Source organism: Sus scrofa, chromosome 16, assembly GCF_000003025.6.
Source record: "Sus scrofa isolate TJ Tabasco breed Duroc chromosome 16, Sscrofa11.1, whole genome shotgun sequence".
Taxonomy (NCBI): domain Eukaryota; kingdom Metazoa; phylum Chordata; class Mammalia; order Artiodactyla; family Suidae; genus Sus; species Sus scrofa.
The window spans coordinates 70,697,787-70,716,114 of record NC_010458.4 but is presented as its reverse complement, the minus strand read 5'-3'; the positions used below and the strand labels follow the sequence as shown (position 1 = coordinate 70,716,114).

General features: G+C 39.0%; 1 long non-coding RNA gene across 1 annotated transcript in view; it reads left to right on the top strand.

The window, feature by feature from the left end:
* The window catches only part of LOC110257249, a 62,387-nt gene extending 44,966 nt beyond the window's left edge, over positions 1–17,421 (top strand). Inside the window, exons 2-3 of the long non-coding RNA XR_002339611.1 lie at positions 11,887–12,036; positions 15,660–17,421. This is a non-coding gene — a long non-coding RNA (uncharacterized LOC110257249). The remainder of the gene's footprint in view (positions 1–11,886; positions 12,037–15,659) is intronic.

The window sequence follows — 18,328 nt, the reverse complement described above, 5'->3', positions numbered from 1 at the left end:
GTTGAATGATTCCCACATGTTGGGCATCTTAGAACATTCCTCGCATCAAAATGAATAGGAAATGTTGAGACACATTCTCACCATCAACCCCATCCCTGGCACAGTACCTTACATTTGGGAGGAAACCCTCAACTCCCAGCTTCTTCCTGAGAAGAAAAGTATATGGACCGTACATGTAGCACCAAAACTTTCAAAGTGGAGGAACAGTCTCCCAAATCGCCCAGCTCTGAAAGTCGATGGGGCTTGCATTCATAATGGCCCATGGATGATAGGGAACAAAGAAGCATTTGTTAAATAAGTGTACAATCACTCCTTGTAGCCTTTTCCCCTGGGCTCAGTGCAGAGGGAGCAGCCAAAAATGCAAATTCATTGCAATCCCTATCAAAATTCCAATGATGTTTTCCAGAGAAATAGAAAAAATAAATTCTAAAATCTGTATGGAACCAAGAAAGACCTTGAATAGCCAAAGCAATCTTGAGAAAGAACCAAGTTGGAAGCTTCATACTGTCGGATATCAAACTGTGAAAAAATAGAAAAATAAATATTTCTCTCTGTATCTTGTTCCTAGAAAAGAGATCCTAACACCCCTATCTTGGCGCTTTTTGTAAGTGCTAAGAACACTAGAAGAATCTTTTGGTATAATATTTGGTCTTTGACCTCGATTCCTAACAAAGACCTCCCAAGCCCCTTGAAATTTCCTCCTTGATAGGCTAGATATTTTTTTTAATGAGGTGACTATTTATAGGCTCCTGAATAGGTTCAAGATGGAGGATGGCCACTAGAAAGACCAAATCATAATTAGAAATGTGGAATTTTCATTCCCACTCCCATCTTCCAAGAAGGGGAGTGGAAGTGGAGAATGAGGTAATGATCAGTCATGCTTTTGTGAGGTAGCATCTATAAAAATCCCCAAAGTACAGGGTTTAGGTGGGGTTCAGATTGCTTCCTGATTGGTAAACTTGTGCAGGTCAGGGGAGAGTGGCATACTGGGAAAGACAGCTCTGAATCCTTCCCCACATACCTTGCTCAATGAATGTCTGCAATCTTGCTGTTTTTAAGTTAAATCCTTTTATAATAAAACAGGAATATAGTTAATCAAATTATTTCCCTGAGTTCAGTGAGCCACTCTAGCAAATTAATCTAACCTTAGGAGGGGGGCATAAGAACCTCTGATTTATAGCCATTTGTTAGAAGTACAAGGAACAACCTGGACTAGTGATGGACATCTGAAGTTGGAGATAAGTCTTGTGGTTCTGAGCCCTTAACCTGTGGGATCTGATATTATCTCCAGGTAGTTAGTGCCACCACTGAGTTTAATTATAGGGCATGCAGCTGATGCTGCTTATTATAGCTTGCTGTGTGGAAAATCAACACATTTGGTTTCAGAAGTGAAGTGTGGTAGAGTTGGGTGAGTAAAGGAGAACTGAAGGAGGAGTTTTTTGTTTTGTTTTTGTTTTTTGTTTTTCCTGCTCAGAAGATATATTACAAAGTTATAGTTATCAAAACAGTATGGCTTTGGCATAAAAACAGACTCAAAGATCAATGGATCAAAATAAAGACCCCAGGAACAAGCCCATGCATGTATGATCTATTAATAATTTTTGGAAAATATTCTAAAAATATACCATGGGGAAATATAATCTCTAATAAATAGTGCTAAAAAGCTGTATATCCATATGTAAAAGAATAAAATTGAACCCCTATCTTACACCGTACCTAAAAATTAACACAAAATTGATGAGATTTGAGTGTAAGACCTGACACCATAGAATTTCTAGAAGTAAACATAATGGGTAAACTCCTTGAGTTTAGTCTTGGCAATCATTTATTGGTTTTAATATTAAAGGCAAAGTCAATGAAAGAAAAAATAAACAAGTGGTACTACCTTAACTTAAAAAAGCTTTTGTTAAGGAAACCATCAGCAAAATAAAAAGTCAAACTATGGAAACAGAGAAAATATTTTCAAACCACTTATTTGATAATAAGTTAATATCCAAAATGTATAAGGAACTCATACAACTCAAGAGCAAAAAACCCAAATAACCCAGTTAAAAAATTGACAAAAGGTCTGAATAGAGTCTCTTTTTTCAATGCTAATAGACATATCACTAATCATCAGGTAAATGTAAGCCAAAAACCACAATGTGGTATCATTTCATACCTGTTATGATGGCTATTGTCAAAAAGATAATAACTGCTTATCTAAGAATAAGGAGAAAATGGGACCTCTTGTGTAGTGTTGGTGGAAATGCAAATTGGTATAGTCACTATGGAAAACAACTAAAAATATGAGAGTTTAAGAAACTAAAATTACAAGCATATATACACAATGAAATATTATACAGCCTTAAAAAAAAGAAAATCCTGCCATGTGCAATAACATGAATGACTCTGGGAGACATTATGATAAATGAAATAAACCAGATGGAAAAAGGAAAATACTGGTATCGTATAGGTGTGGAATATTAAAAGAAAAGAAAAAAAGTTGACCTCATAGAAACAGACTAAAATGGTGGTTTCTAGGGTCTGTGGAATTGTGGGGGAGAGGTTGGTAAAAGGGTGCAAACTTTCAGGTATAAGATAAATGGGGTCTGAAGATCTAGTATAGTACATGGTGACTATAGTGGGCAATACTGCATTGTATAAGTGAATTTTGTTCAGGGCAGAACATGTGTTCTCATCAAAAAAAATACATAACATGATGGGTATGTTAATTACCCAGATGATGTGAATCCTTTCCTAATGTTTATATGTATCAAGTCATTATGTTGTACACTTGAAGTATATTATGATTTTATATTTCAATTATAAATCAATAAAGCTGGGAAAATATTTGCATAATTAAGATTGACTCAGCTCAGAGTAATGTTGGGACTTTAGTAGCCCGGGCTGGTGAGAAAATACGGACTTAGTCTGGGTAATTGTTTAATTTGTCATACCCAAGAAACAGCTCCAGGCTAGAATAAGACCAGTGTTCACTACTTAAGGGAATGCAACATAAGCAAATCTTTTTATTGTCCAAGAACTGAACCCATTCAAGCTGTCCAAGTAAAGGAGAGTTTACAGGAGCATTTCACAGAAATGAAATACAACTATATACTTTGACCCTTGAACAACATAAGTTTGAATTGTTGGGTCCAGTTATATTTGTATAAATTTGTGGATTAGCACTATACCATTCTTGGTAGGTTGAATCTTCTGATAGTGAACCACAGATGCAGAAGGCATACTGTGCAGGTAGATTTTCAACTGTGTGGAGAGATGGTGCCCCTAGCCCCTCCATTGCTTTAGGGGCAACTGTATTTTGTTCCAGAAAGGCATATACTTTGCCAAACAGGTCCTAAGGACTGAGGTTCCTCCTCTATCTAGTTTGCTCTCCCTGGAACATTAAAGAATGTTGATTGGCTTCTCCCTGTAATACAACTTTCTAAGACAACTTGTCATTAAGAATGATTGAAAATGACCATCACATCCAGGACTGCATGATTCCACATGATCTTTCTGTTTAAACATATACCTGTGTCTGATTAGGGTTTTTTCCCCCTTTGTTTAAATTCTCCAGGAAGATCACCCATTATCTGCTAGCATTGAGTGGCTTGGCTTTCCTCATGTTGCCTTGTTTGTGCATTTTAGGCTGTAGAGTTGTCTGTGACTTGTAGTGGATTACATGTTAAAATGAACCCACTTTTACTCCTCCAGGGGTTGGGAGGGCATTTCTCCGATGAGGGAATGTGGACTTACTGGTGTCCCGACTTTATCTTCCATAGTGAGACTCAGCAGGGCCTCTTTTTAAGCAGTGATGTTACCCTGAATCACAGAGGTGTCATGTTCCTTCCCATGTCGTATATGTTAAGACTGAAACTAATGGCTGGGAGCTTGGGTAACAAGACAATCACCAGAACAAAGAGACTGGCATGTGTGTGGTCAAGGCTCCAGTCTAATAAGCTCTGGTTCAGAAACGGATCCCACTCTCAGAATGGGAGTAGGTGTGCAAATTAGGAACCAAGTTAGAGGTGATGTCACATGGACGGGCCAACGTACATGTGTTATGAGAAGGCTTATGACTTAGAGTAATGACAGCAAAAGCCATGTGATGCATCAAAATCACATGGGGAGCTTAATTTCAGGGCACATGTCCAGATCTATTGATCTTCTGGAGAATTCTTTCGAAAAGATCAGGTAGAAAAGCGAATGATGGGTCAGGTTTGCACACCTCAGATTTAATAGGCCCTGAGCTACCTGTACATACTAGATTCTGAGCCAGCTTATGACAGCAAGAGGCCAGGTTTTCTCACTTGTAATCTAAGACTCCTTCCTTCCTATCCTTCTGCTGCCTTGACAGTTGAAGAAGTATATCTCAACATTCTTTCATATTAGAGCAACAGGATTTGTCTTGGGTGACCATTAGCTTTTAACCCATATGATCAGGTTAGGTGGGACTTCGGTGGATATCTTGAGATTGAATTTTGTGTTTCGTGTATTTTTTTTCCATATAAGTTAAAGTATAGTTTCTTTACAATGCTGTGCCAATTTCTGCCACACAGTCTCTGTCTCTCTCTGTGTATGTATACACACACATATACATTCTTTTTTAATAGGATAGACCATGATGGAAAATATTGAGACTGAATATAGTTCCCTGTGTTATACAGTAGGACATCATTGCTTCTCCATTCTAAATGCAGTAGTTTGCATCTACTAATCCCAAGCTCCCTGTCCATCCCACTCCCTCCTCTCCTCCCTCCTGGCAACCACAAGTCTCTGCTATGTCTGTGAATCTGTTGTGGACATAGGTTCCTTTGTGCCCTGTTTTAGATTCCATATACAAGTGATATCATGTGGTATTTGTCTTTCTGACTTACTTTATATGACAGAGATTGAATTTTGAATCTATGTCCAAAACAAATGGGCTGTGTCAATCAAAAAAGTTAGATTTTAATAAGGTATTTTTCAGTGACGTACAATGACAAAGGTTCGTTTCTTACTGATGTTAAATAGCTATGTTGGGCTTCCTGGGGCCTCTCCTATGAGTTTCTCTTAACTCCAGGAACTAGGCTAGTTTCTGAGAGGGAAAAGAGAGCATGGCAAACAGACCTTGGCTTTTAAAACTTCCGCCCCAGAGCAGCACGCATCAGTATAGCTGATATTTCATTGGAAAAATCAAGCCCTTCCTTCACATAGGCAGGGAAGTATAGTCCACTACAGGCTTGAAAGAAGAGACCCATTCATAAAACCAAGCACAGGGATTTTGGCTTGTTGTCTCCCATGTATCCTGTATTTAGAACAAGGCCTGGCACATTGTTGGTGCTTAAAAATATGCACTGAATAAACAAATATGAGGGAATAAATGTGGAAAGTAAACTAACAATCCACGTCACCCAGGATTAACCTTAGCTTCTGGACACAGTTCTAAAATTAGCTTCGTTGAGACATTTTAGGAAGTAATTCCAGAAAGGAGTATGTTTGAGAAAATTGCCTTTAGTATAGATTATTCATGATTGGAAAACCCTGAGCTTGAGGAGGATCTGGGCTGTATGAGTCCCTAGTTGCATTTTATATTGATATAGGGTTCATATTTCATGTTTCTGCAAGGGTATTGGGGATGTAAGTTTGAATAGTTCTCAGATTCTCAGAATATTAAGGTGTGGGGGCTGGGGTGGGTGGGATCATTTAGAGATTTCACAATAGAGCTGAGAGTAAAACCACCCTATTGGTAATTACTGTCATGGGGATCCCTTTTAACCAAAATGATGATTCCTCTTGGGATGAATATTTGTCCTTCCATGAAATGGCCAAAAGATTGCACTTAAGTGACTATCCTGGGTGGCCTGGCTCCCAAATCCATAGGCACATTCAGATGAATGGCCGCTTCCATTTCCCTTTGTCCTCGGTAAGCATGGTCCTCAGAGACACTTTATGCCAAGAGAGCCAATGTTTTCAGGTTCCATTTCTCGGACGTCTAAAACCTACCTAAATTTGGGTAATCTGTACTTGATCATGGGGAAGATAATGAGTAGGAAAAATTGAGGGAGCCGGGGTCAGAGTTGCTCGGAAGCAGACTGACTTTTCACATCCGGACAGAGAAACTGAAGAAATGGTGTCAATGCCTCCAGTTCCTGACAACCTCAGTTCCAAGGAAGCACAAATAAGGAAGTTGTACTTTACTATGAAAAAAGCAACAGAGGCAGAGGCTCTGGGGCCAAGGGTGTAGCACAGTTGTTCAGCATGTGATAGTACTTCTTAAAGTAGATTTGTTGATCAAATGAGATAGTTGATGGAAAGGGCTTAGCATGGTATCTGCGTGGGGAGGTGGTCAATAAATGTTAGTTAAAATAATTATTACTGTTATAAATATGTATGACATATTTTTTTGCCTTTTTTTTTTGGCATTTCTTGGGCCACTCCTATGGCATATGGAGGTTCCCAGGCTAGGGGTCCAATCGGAGCTGTAGCTGCCGGCCTACACCAGAACCATAGCAACGTGGGATCTGAGCCGCATCTGCGACCTTCACCACAGCTCACGGGAACGCCGGATTGTTAACCCACTGAGGAAGGTCAGGGATCGAACCCGCAACCTCATGGTTCCTAGTCAGATTCGTTAACCACTGTGCCATGACGGGAGCTCCTGTACGACATATTTTTAAAAAAGTTACTGTTAGTTTCATCATCTCCTTACAGGTTCTAGCTCTTCTACTAATTGTAAACATGTCTTCCACCACTAGTTAAACCTTTGCTGAATCTTCCTCACCTTCTACATGACTGTTAAAAGGGTTATGAAGTGAGGTGTCTATAAGCATTTAAAAAATCCAATGAGTTTTTTTATCTACTTGTTTTTAATTGTGGTAAATGCCGTGGGACATAGCACTTAGTATTGAAACCGTTTTTAAGCACACAGTTCAGCAGTGTTAACTATATTTATTATATTTGTAGAATGTTTTCATCTCGAAAACCTATACTCTGCCCCCATAAAACAACTCTCCCTCCCTCTACCTCCTTCCTCCCCTCCCCCAGGCCCTGGTAACCCCAATCCTGCTTTGGATTCCTGAGTTTGAATACATTAAATAGAAGTGGAATCATACCGTATTTATCTTTTTGTACTAGCTTATTTCACTTGGCATATGTCTTCAAGTTTAATCCATGTAGCCAGGGTATCAGAATTTCCTTCTTTTTTAAGGCTGAGTAACATTTCATTGTGTGTATAGACTGTCTTTTCTTTCTTTTTTTGGTAAGAGTTTTATTTTTTCTATTATAGTTAATTTACAATGTTCTGTCAATGTCTTCTGTACAGCAAAGTGACCCAGTCATATATATATATATACACACACACACACATATATGTTCTTTTTCACACAGGTATCTTCCATCATGTTCCATCACAAGTGACTAGATCTAGTTCCCTGGGCTATACAGCAGACCTCATTGCTTTCTACTCCAAAAGCAATAATTTGCATCTGCTAACTCCCCCATCCATTGATGGACATCTGCGTTACTTCCACCTCTTGGCTATTGTGTGTCATGCTGCAGTGGTAATGGGCGTGTGCATGTCTGTTTGAGATCCTACCTCCAGTTCTTTGAAATAAACACCCAGAAGTGGGTAAATTTCAATCAGTTTTACAAAGGGTATGGTTTTTCCTCATCATTATCGCTAACAGCCAGTCCCAGGACCCAAGAGGGATTTTTACATAGACTTTTAGGGCTCCTTTTCTGCTCCTCCCCTTTCTCTGCACCTCAAATCCCAGTCATCATAGCAGCAGTAAACTCTGCTCTTTTCCCTCAACCCAGCAAACTGTTGCTGTCTCCCTGACTCTTTTTCTCTGCATCACAATTTGGAAAATGCCCTCAAGAGGAAACTGGTATAAATGGGAGGGTTTTACCTGATGTGAATCCCTTCTCTTAAGGCTCATATCCTTGTATTAGTAATTGTATATATTAAGCTTTTAGAGAGGAGATTAAATCTGATACCATCTACTCCACTGAGGAAAGAACTAGAATTTATCCTAGAAGCTTTTGTAGGGGAGATTTAATCTGATGTCATCTACTCCATTTAGGGAAGAACTAGAATTTACCCTAGTTTTTGTGATGCTTCCATTTTATTCTGCTGGGTGAGGAAACAAACCAACCCCCCCCCCCCCAGTAAACAGACAGATTAGAAAATATCACAACATGTGATACATTCTATGAAGAAAAGCAAAGAAACAAAGGCCACTGAAATAGCCATGAATGGTGGAGAGGGAGTTCAGCATTGGAGGATACGGTGGCCAGAGGAGGCTGCTATGAGTTTTAATTTGAGATTTAAATGCTGAGTAGGAGCTTGCTTATGTGAAGCAGAGGTAGGAAGGAGAACAAAGGAGCTTTCTAAATAGAAGTATGGATTCTGAATACGTGATGTTGGCCCAAATTTATGGTGCACCAATGAGAGCTAGAGTATTGCATATAATCAGAGTGTCATGTCTTTAAATAGATTACTCATTACAACTCATACTAGGAGGGAAGGGTCTGGAGATCTTGAAAAGGGAAGGATAAGAAAGTCAAAGCTATGGCTGGGGATTGAGTATAGGGTAGCATTTGGGAGTGTGACGGAATAAGTCCAATCTTCAAATACCCAAAGAACTATTGTGGGGAGGACAGGTGATGCTCTAGCACATGGGTTGGCAAACTCTAGCCCGAGGGCCAGGTCCAGCCACATAGTCTGCGAGCTGTGGATGTATCTTATGAATTTCTAACTGATTACATTTTAAGTGGTTATATTTGTACTTGCATAATAACCTCAATTGTACTGCTTGGCTCACAAGACAAACTATTTATTATCAAGTTCTTGAAGAAAAATTGTGCTGACCCCTTGTTTTGTCTAGGGTCAGATGATGCTCAGAGTCTAAGATTGTCTTTGCCAGTATTTTACATAATACAACTTCACTGTGAAAATTATAATGTTTCAAGCCAAGAACACAGAGAAAAATGTCTAAGCCAATAAAGAAATAATTAACTCCAAACCAACAGTAGATTAATTACCATACTATTCCAGGCAAGAGGAGATGAAAGGAATAAAGTCCACATTCAGTTGAGATAAGCCTTTCTACCAGTTGGTTCTTAGGGAAGGTGGTTTAGCCAACTGAGAGCTGACATCTTGCTGTCAGCACAAAAACTGAAAGTTACTAGTTGGTAGTGCATGTTGCTGGGAAGAGTGGCACCATTGTAGACAGGCAAGATGATCTTCAAGGAGCCACCTCAGAGCTTTCACAGCTGCCGGTAAAAGAAGCACCTTTGTGGAGTTCCCAGTGTGGCACAGTTTGGTAGAAGATCTGGCATTATCCCTGAGGCAGCTTGGGTTTCTGCAGAGGTGCGGGTTTGATCCCTGGCCTGGTGCAGTGGGTTAAGGATCCATAGCATAGATTGCAGCTGTGAGTCAGATTCCATCTTTGGCCACGGAACTTCCTTATGCCATGGCTGTGGCGAAAAAAAAAATCACCTTTACCATGGCAGGAGCTAATGCCCTAGGGTTTTCAGAGAGCTATTTGATCAGCATAAGGTTACTTTGCCCAGGGCGATTGTATAGTCCTTACTGACTCTGAGTATTATAATAGAATTGTGCCCACCGTAATCGCTTCCTCATACATTCTTATAGATAAGCCCCAGCTGAGCTACTGAGAGCTTATTGGTAACCAGAGATGTGGATGATGGCATTTTATGTCCAAACAATAACTTCATTATTGAAAACAACTTCCCTCTTAAGAACAACTTCATTTTTGTCATGAACAAGTGGATTTGACATCATACCAAATGACTACACACAACCCCTGCTTTAGTTCAATTGCAGGAATGTCATTTGCTGTAATGAAAGAAATGAGCTAGCAAATTTGGCATAAAAATTCTCTGAAGGGAAACTATTTTCCTGGATGGGGTACTGAGGGATCTTCCTCACAGGCCTTCTCCTTGCTCCACATCACGGAGGTAGTTTTCCATCTACTCAGCCCATGCATGAGAGGAGGTCGCTTGGCTTCTTCAGAAAATTGAGGTGGCCCTGGGCCAACTGGCCAAGAATTCAATTCTGTGAAACTGGATGGTTTTCTATTTGGCAGAGACAGCAGTTCATTTGAAAACACCTAATTAGTGACTGTAACTAATACATCATTCCCCTGAATTAAATTATCATCTGTTCTAGGTCACCAACAACTAGGGGAAGACTAGCTTATGGTATACAATAAACTAGGTCAGTCCCTCAGAAACTATGCCATGGGCCCAGTTACTTCAAAAGGAAAATCCTAGTTTTGTAGCAGTCTTTCCCAATAAAAAAAACCACCCTGGTGATGGAACTTCCTGGAATATCATATAGACATCATTCATTTGTCTGTTTATCTGAATAGGGACTCAGTCTAATGGAGAGACAAATAATAGCAAGCATAAGAGATACTCACTTTTGATTATTAGAAAGGAAAGAAGTTTTTCTTGACCCTATTGGGGTCCTTGACCATGTCTGAAAATTAAACTAATAAATACAGATTAACAGGAGAAACAAATTCACCTTTTACTGAATTTTACATGTATTGGAGTCTTCACAAGAGAATGAAGATCCTAAAAAATGACTAGATAAGGAAGATTTTGTGTCTTTTAGATAAAGAGTAAGTTTGTGAAGAATTGACGAGACGAAGGGGTTTGCGCTAGGGATAGTCCAGCTAGGACTCGGTAGTGAAGAGGGTTAGTTTAACAAGGCTGAGGTGCATATTCCTCAGGGCTGATAAGAGTCTGTATCTGGAAGAAGAAGTATTTATATTCTGTCTTTCAGACAGAAAAGGAGGAGTTTTTTCTGTGTTTACTGCTTCTTGATGGCCTTCATATTAAGCCAATTTTACGTTAAGAGGCAAGTTTTGGGGTGACGTAGTCTGGTTTCCTTCCATACATATATAACAATATGTCCAGAGGCTACAAAACATAGAAGAGGCAATGTAGTTTTACTTGAGGACAGCCAAAGAAAATTTTCAGAAGATGGCACCTGGAAAAAAATCTTAAAAGAATGGTTAGAGGTCACTCAAACAAAGGGAATGGGGAAGCTGTGGCAAGTCTGTGGGTGGGAGGATTGAGGCAGTATGGAGGCTGAGCCATGAGAAAATGAAGCATTTAGAAAACTTTGGAAAATTGTATATGAATAGATCAGAGAGGGGAGACATGAGGTAAAGTGTCAAAAAAAAATTGAAGAGCCATTATACTAAGGATTTTGATGTTCACTCCAAGGGCAATGGAAAGCTACTAAAAGGTATTAACAGTGACATGATGATATTTGAATTTAAAAAAATCTTTCTAGTAGCATAGTGGGGCATTGAGTGGAGCTGAGTCAGACCAGAGCTGGAGAGATGGGTTACGATTGCTGTTGGAGTTAGCCAAGTGATAGGTGACAGTGACGTAGACAGTAGTAGGGATGATGAGAAGAGGGACATGAAATGCAAAGACCGAAGAACAGGGTTATTTATGGCTTGGATGTATGTGGTAAGTGAGAGAAGAGGTAAGGATACTGTTCAGATCCATCTTGAATGAAATGACCACTACAGGACAAAAAATTGAGTACAAAGGAAAGGATGTATAAAGCAGTATAAAACGGTAGTGAGAACTATGGGAGCATGGGCTGGGGAATTGGGGAAAGCTTCATGGAAGAAGGATTTTTTGAGATAAGTTTTGAAAGATGGGTGAGTTTTCATAAGGAGAGTTGATTGTCCTCCTTTTGAGGATGATATTGTTAGCAAATGCTTGGAAGAGTGCCTAAGGGAGTCATCCTTTGCTTTCATAGGCAGGTAAAGATTTGCAATTTATGGTGTTTACTGCCATTTATCTTCCTTTTTGACTGAGACAGTGTTTTCATGGGAACAGCATGGTAATTGCATAATCTCTTTTTCAAAGGTGAAGATGCTGCCTTGGGTAAAATGACACTTACAAGCTCCCCATTTTGTAAAGAGAAGGACCATGGCTTGAACTCACATAGCACCAAGTACAAGGCAACATGAAGCTGGATCCAAATGGAAGGTCACTCAGTTGCTGCTCACCTGTCAGGTAAGGACTGCAACAGAAATGTGTCTCTCAAACAAGAGACATTTTGGCGAGAGGATCCAATCATGCTCTAAGTGTATATCCTGGAGGGACAAACCTGAAATTGAAATAGCAAAGTGAGAATTGTAGAAGAACTTCCAAGGACACTGTGAACTGACCAAAACCACTGAAAGGCAGGACTGACCTTCCTTCTTTTATTCCCAGGGAACGGTAGCTTGCATGTGGCCATTTGGAAGGGTTATGTCATAAATCCAGATATTATAGTTATTATGATTCAATATAATTTTATTTTGTTCCTCAAATTATTCCATCTTTGGTCATTGGGAGCTTTTTAAGTTGTCTCCTGGGTTATTTTGACATACATTCATCATTGTGGGTATTTATATATAAATTAGTACTACCTTACTATCAGATGTTTAAGGCTCATCTTACACATTTCCTGCTCCAGTCCTAGAATCAGCCATTTTTACAAAAAGGCTTAGTTGGTTCTCTGTGTATGTGTGTGCACACACATGTGTGTGTATATTAGAACAAAGATCTGGGTGTTAGATATGCTTTTTGCAACTAGAGTGTCATGGCTTCTAGGAAGTCTCTGCTGACAGAGCATGGAAATATAGTAACATGTGTATATACATATTTATAAATGTTTCTGCATTTAACCATCTATTTCAATATTAAGGTAAGTAAGATTTCATCTTTGTGTCTCTAACTCTAATCTGTTTCTACAAGAACCACTTTAGCTTCCTCCCCTTGCTTATGTGTAAGTTCAGACTTAGCATTAAAAACCTGCCTTCCACCATCTGCTACTCAATTCCTTAATTGTCCCACTCTGATATACCTGTGTAATGGCTTCAGAGTTGACTTGTTAACTCCATGAGGGAAAAAATTATCAGCTAGGGTACAGTGCATATGTGTAGTTCCTTTTGCCTTAAATCTTATAGGTTCCATTAATTTCCAAAGTTAGGTTTATTCCATTCCCATGAGTGAGGGGCTTCATATGTTTGTGCTACACGGATTCCTTGGTCACATTCTGCATTTCATCCTGAGATTCCCTGATTTTAGAATCTTTTTTAACTGTGTATATTAGGTTTACTCATTGTGCTATAAAGGTTTTTTTTTTTTTAGGTTTTGACAAATGCAAAATGTCTCATATTTATCATTACAGAATCATACAGAATAGTTTCAGTAACCTAAAAAAAATCCACTCTGCTTTAACCTCCTTCAACTCCTGGAAACCCTGATTTTGCCTTTCCAGAATGTAGTATATATTGAGATCTCCAAGAAATCCCCAGGTTTGATGATTTGCTAGGAAGATACGTATATGATAGTACCTCATTTTCATTTGCATTGCCTTTTTTTTTTCTTTTAAAGTTTTATTGAAATATAATTGATTTGCAATTTTTAGATATCTGCTGTACACAAAAGTGATTCAGTTATACACGTATCCATTCTTTTTTGATTCTTTTCCCATATAGATGATCACAGAATATGGGGTAGAGTTCCCTGTGCTAGAGAGCAGGTTCCCATGGGCCAGTCATTCCATATACCACAGTGTTCCATTTGTATTCTCTTAATAATAAGTGATATTGAACAATTTTTCATGCCATCATATATATTCTTTGGTGGAATGCTATTTCACTTCTTCTGTACATTTTTAATGAGGTTGTTTTTTTCTTATTGATGAATTAAAATTTTTTGTATGAATTTTAAATAGAAGTCCTTTATTAGATATGTGTTTTACAAATATATTATCCTAAGCTTGTCTCTTCATTGTCTTAGCAATGACTTTTATGGGGCAGAAGTCTTTAATTTTAATAAAATTAAACTTAACAATTGTTCTCTTTTATAATCATATTCTTGATGTTGCATTTAAAATCTTATCACCAAACTCGAAGTCACCTATATTTTCTTCTAGAAGTTTTAAAGTTTTAGTTTTATACTTCGATGACCAACATTGAGTTAATTCTTGTGTAAGGTATAAGGTCTGTGGGTAGGTTCATTTTTTCTGTATACGTTTTCAGTTATTTGAGCCGCATTTGTTGAAAAGACTACCCTTTCTACATTGAACTGCTTTTGTGTCTTTGTCAAGAGCTCTTTGATTATATTTGTCAGGGTTTATTTCTAGGCATTGTGCTCTTCCACTGACCTATGTTTCTGTTCTTTCATAACTAGCACACTGTCTTGGTCACTGTAGTTATAATATCTTGAAATAAGGTGGTATATATTGAAACTGTTCTTCTTTAGGATTGTGCTGGCTATTCTACACCTGATGACTTTCCATGTAAACTTTAGAATTAGTTTTTTGACATCTACAAAGTAGCTTCCATAAATACTTTTTAAAAGATTATGTGGCTTCTTAGAAACACTAGTATATTAGTGTGAATTTTGAATGTCTAGGAAGAATATATACTTTGCACAACTTCCCAAGATTATTCGACTTTAATATTCCTTTTTCCCTGGACCTACATTGCATGACCACAGAGAAAATTCCTTTCTCAAAAAACAAAACACTGAAGCTTACAGGGGAGGAAGTGTCTTGCACTAGGCTAAGTTAATAATTTTATTAGGACTGAGGCCTGAGTTAGAAATGTGTTTATTTTGTGGCTATAATTATATTTTGGTCAGTTCTGACATATATCACCACTTTCAGATAATTTTATAAATTAATATAAAAGCTCAGTGGAGCATAATGTAGGGATTCCCTGGCTTGAAAGATTTCAGTAATTCATGGTGGATGAATTATTTTTATCCAACTTATACTCTAAAATAATAAAGAGTGGTTAATGTTAAAATGTATTTTTTAATCAAAATTTTTATTAAAATTTTGATATGAAATTTTACAACTTAATATTAAGGATAATAAAATTATTAAACAGAATAGTTACTATTTTATTCTATACTTCTATTGTCCATTGACACCCATTCAATAAGCAATGAGACTGTGAGGGGTCACATTTGTTGAATGCTTTAAATGGTTGTGGATTAAAAACACTAAAGTGGGTCTGAAGCTTATCAAACTTATTGGCCTTAGAATTCATTCCCTTGACTTTACTCATTTTCCTAAGCATAATGGGACTATGGTTTATTACCCTGTCCACTGAAATAGAGCTCTAGTAATGAGTGATATTGGGAGGCTTTCCACAAAAGGGTTCACATTATTGGCCCCTCAATTAAGTGTTGCTTTTCTGAAGCTCTGTGAGCTTATTCAAGCACTACCGAAGGGTTATTGCCGTCATCCCTAAGGACCCTGGATTTTTTTTTTTTAATGGAAGTGGCAAAGTGACGCCTCTCTAACACCTCAGTTTTCTTCTTGGTTTAGGTCTTTTTACTCAAGTTGGGGCAACCTGGGAGATAGTACCAATTGTTGGTTCTCTTGGTGACTTATAGTTTTATTTATATATCCAGATTAATAATACCTAATCATTTTATGAGTGTGCCTTCTCTAGTGGGTTGAATGGTAGCTCCCTCAAAAAAGATATGTCCAAAACTAAACACCTAATACTTGTGAATGTGGTCATATTTGGACAAAGGGTCTTGGTAGATGTACTTAAGTGAGGAATTTCAAGATGAAATCATCCTGGGTTATCCAGGAGGACCCTAAATCCAATGACAAATGTCTTTATAAGAGGCAGAAGAGGAGGAGCAGGGAGAAGAGAGGAGAGATCCATGTGCAAATGAAGACAGAGGTTGGAGTTGCATGGACACAAACCAAGGAATGCTGGAGCCAACAGAACCTGGAAGAAGCAAGGAAGGATTGTCCCTGGGGGCTTCAGATGTCACCTTTGCTGACACCTTGATTTGGACTCTGGCTTTGAGATCTGTTAGAAATAATTTTTATCATTTTAAACCACTCAATTTGTAACATTTGTTGCAAAGTACTTTTCCAACTTGAGCTTTGAAATATTCCAGGAGATATTGTGGCAACTTAAGGTTTGTCTCCCCAAAGGGATCATAAGGTTTCCCTCAGAGATCTATGAGGGCAACAGCTGCATATTTAACTCATCATCCTGTCCACATGCATGGATAGCTAATTGGGTAATCATAAGTATGACATTGTGATTTATAAGAAATATATATTTGGTCATTCAGATAACCAAAATATACTTCTCATATATATTTGGTCTTTGTCCAAAAATTTTTTCTCACAGCTCCTAAAACCCTTGGAATTTCCTGTAATAATAGCAATAAAGGTATGTTTGGTTAGGTTAATGAGGTGACTTTTTGAAAGCCTAGCCTAAGGATGAGGGACTGGTTGCCAGGAGAAACAACCTTGTGATTGGAGGGTTGAAAATTTCAGGCTCCCCTCTTCCCCCACACCTGGGGAGAGGAGAGAACTGGGGGGGGTGGAGCTGGAGGTTTTAATGGCTTGTGATTAAATCATCCATGTCCGTAATGAAACCTCCATACAAACTGTAAAGGAGAGGGCTTGGAGAACTTTTGTTAGGGACATTGACTGAAATTGCCCACTTTGGAAGGCACAATAATAGCTGCTTGCATGAGTTGTCTCACAACAGGAGGCCCTGATAGGGAGCATGATGCTGCCCTGAAAACTAAGCTAGAGAATTGGGGAGGGGTCACTAGGAGTGAGGAGACCACCAACCTCCCAGAATCTTGGCGCTGGAATCCATCTTGGCTGAGAGGCGCACTTGGCACCAAGAAGGATCCTGAGCCAGACCACTTGTGGGCCAAACAAGATGATTGGCCAGAAACACCCTGAAAACTAACCCCCCCATAAAACCAGAGACTTCAACCCACATGGCATAGCAGCTCTCCTGGGTTCCTTCACCCTACTGCTCTCTGCCAGGTGCCCCTTCCCAATAAAATTTTCTGCTTTGTCAGCACGCATGTCTCCTCAGATAGTTCATTTCTCAGTGTTAGACAAGATCTCATTCTAGGTTTCTGAAGGGGTCCCCCTTCCTGTCACACCTTGGGGTCGGTGAACACGTGAAGGTGATAGGATGATAGCTAATGACTGCCTGGGAAATGTGTGGAAGCTCCTCGCCCTTTCCCCATGCCTTGCTGTAAGCATCTCTTCTGTCTGGTTGTTCCTGAGTTACCTTCTTTAAAACAAACCAGTGGATTACAAACAAGTAAGTGGATTGTTTTTCTGAGTTCTGTGAGCTGCTCTAGTGAGTCAATCACACTCAAGTTGGTGGTCTTAGGAACCTCATATTTATAGCTAGTTGTGCAGAAATATACAAGTAACAACCAGGGCTTTTGACCAATGTCTGAAGTGCGATGGTGGGGGGGCTGCCTGGTAGGACTCTACCCTTAACCTGTGGAATCTGATGCTGTCTCTGGGTAAAGATGGTCAGAATTGTGTTGAATCATAGGACACCCAATTGGTGTTGTGAGAATTTCTTGTTGCTGTGGGGTGGGACTCCCTCCTCACCACACGCATTGGCATTGGTGCCGGAACCTATTTATTTATTTATTTATTTATTTTATTTTTTTATTCTTTAATTTTTTATTATTTTCCCACTGTACAGCAAGGGGGTCAGGTTATCCTTACATGTATACATTACAATTACATTTTTCCCCCACCCTTTGTTCTGTTGCAACATGAGTATCTAGACATAGTTCTCAATGCTATTCAGCAGGATCTCCTTGTAAATCTATTCTAGTTGTGTCTGATAAGCCCAAGCTCCTGATCCCTCCCACTCCCTCCCCCTCCCATCAGGCAGCCACAAGTCTCTTCTCCAAGTCCATGATTTTCTTTCTGAGGAGATGTTCATTTGTGCTGGATATTAGATTCCAGTTATAAGTGATATCATATGGTATTTGTCTTTGTCTTTCTGGCTCATTTCACTCAGGATGAGATTCTCTAGTTCCATCCATGTTGCTGCAAATGGCATTATGTCATTCTTTTTTATGGCTGAGTAGTATTATCCAGACAAAACTCTACTTAAAAGAGACACGTGCACCCGCATGTTCATTGCAGCACTATTCACAATAGCCAGGACATGGAAACAACCCAAATGTCCATCGACAGATGATTGGATTCGGAAGATGTGGTATATATACAACGGAACCTATTTAATAGATTCTCATAAATATTTTGCTGAATGAATGGATACTATAGAAAGGTTGAGTTCCCCGACATCAGAGTTGAACAGCCCTTGAGAGATTAATCTGACGGTCACAACTGGCTGATCGGAAGAGCGAGTTCCAGAGAAGGGAAGTGAGGAGCTCCACTGGTGCAGTCAGCATGGTGCTTGTACAGAAAAGGGAAGTGACTTACCTATGCGTTTTTATTAATTTTTAGAGTACCCAATATTTATTTATTAGGGCCATG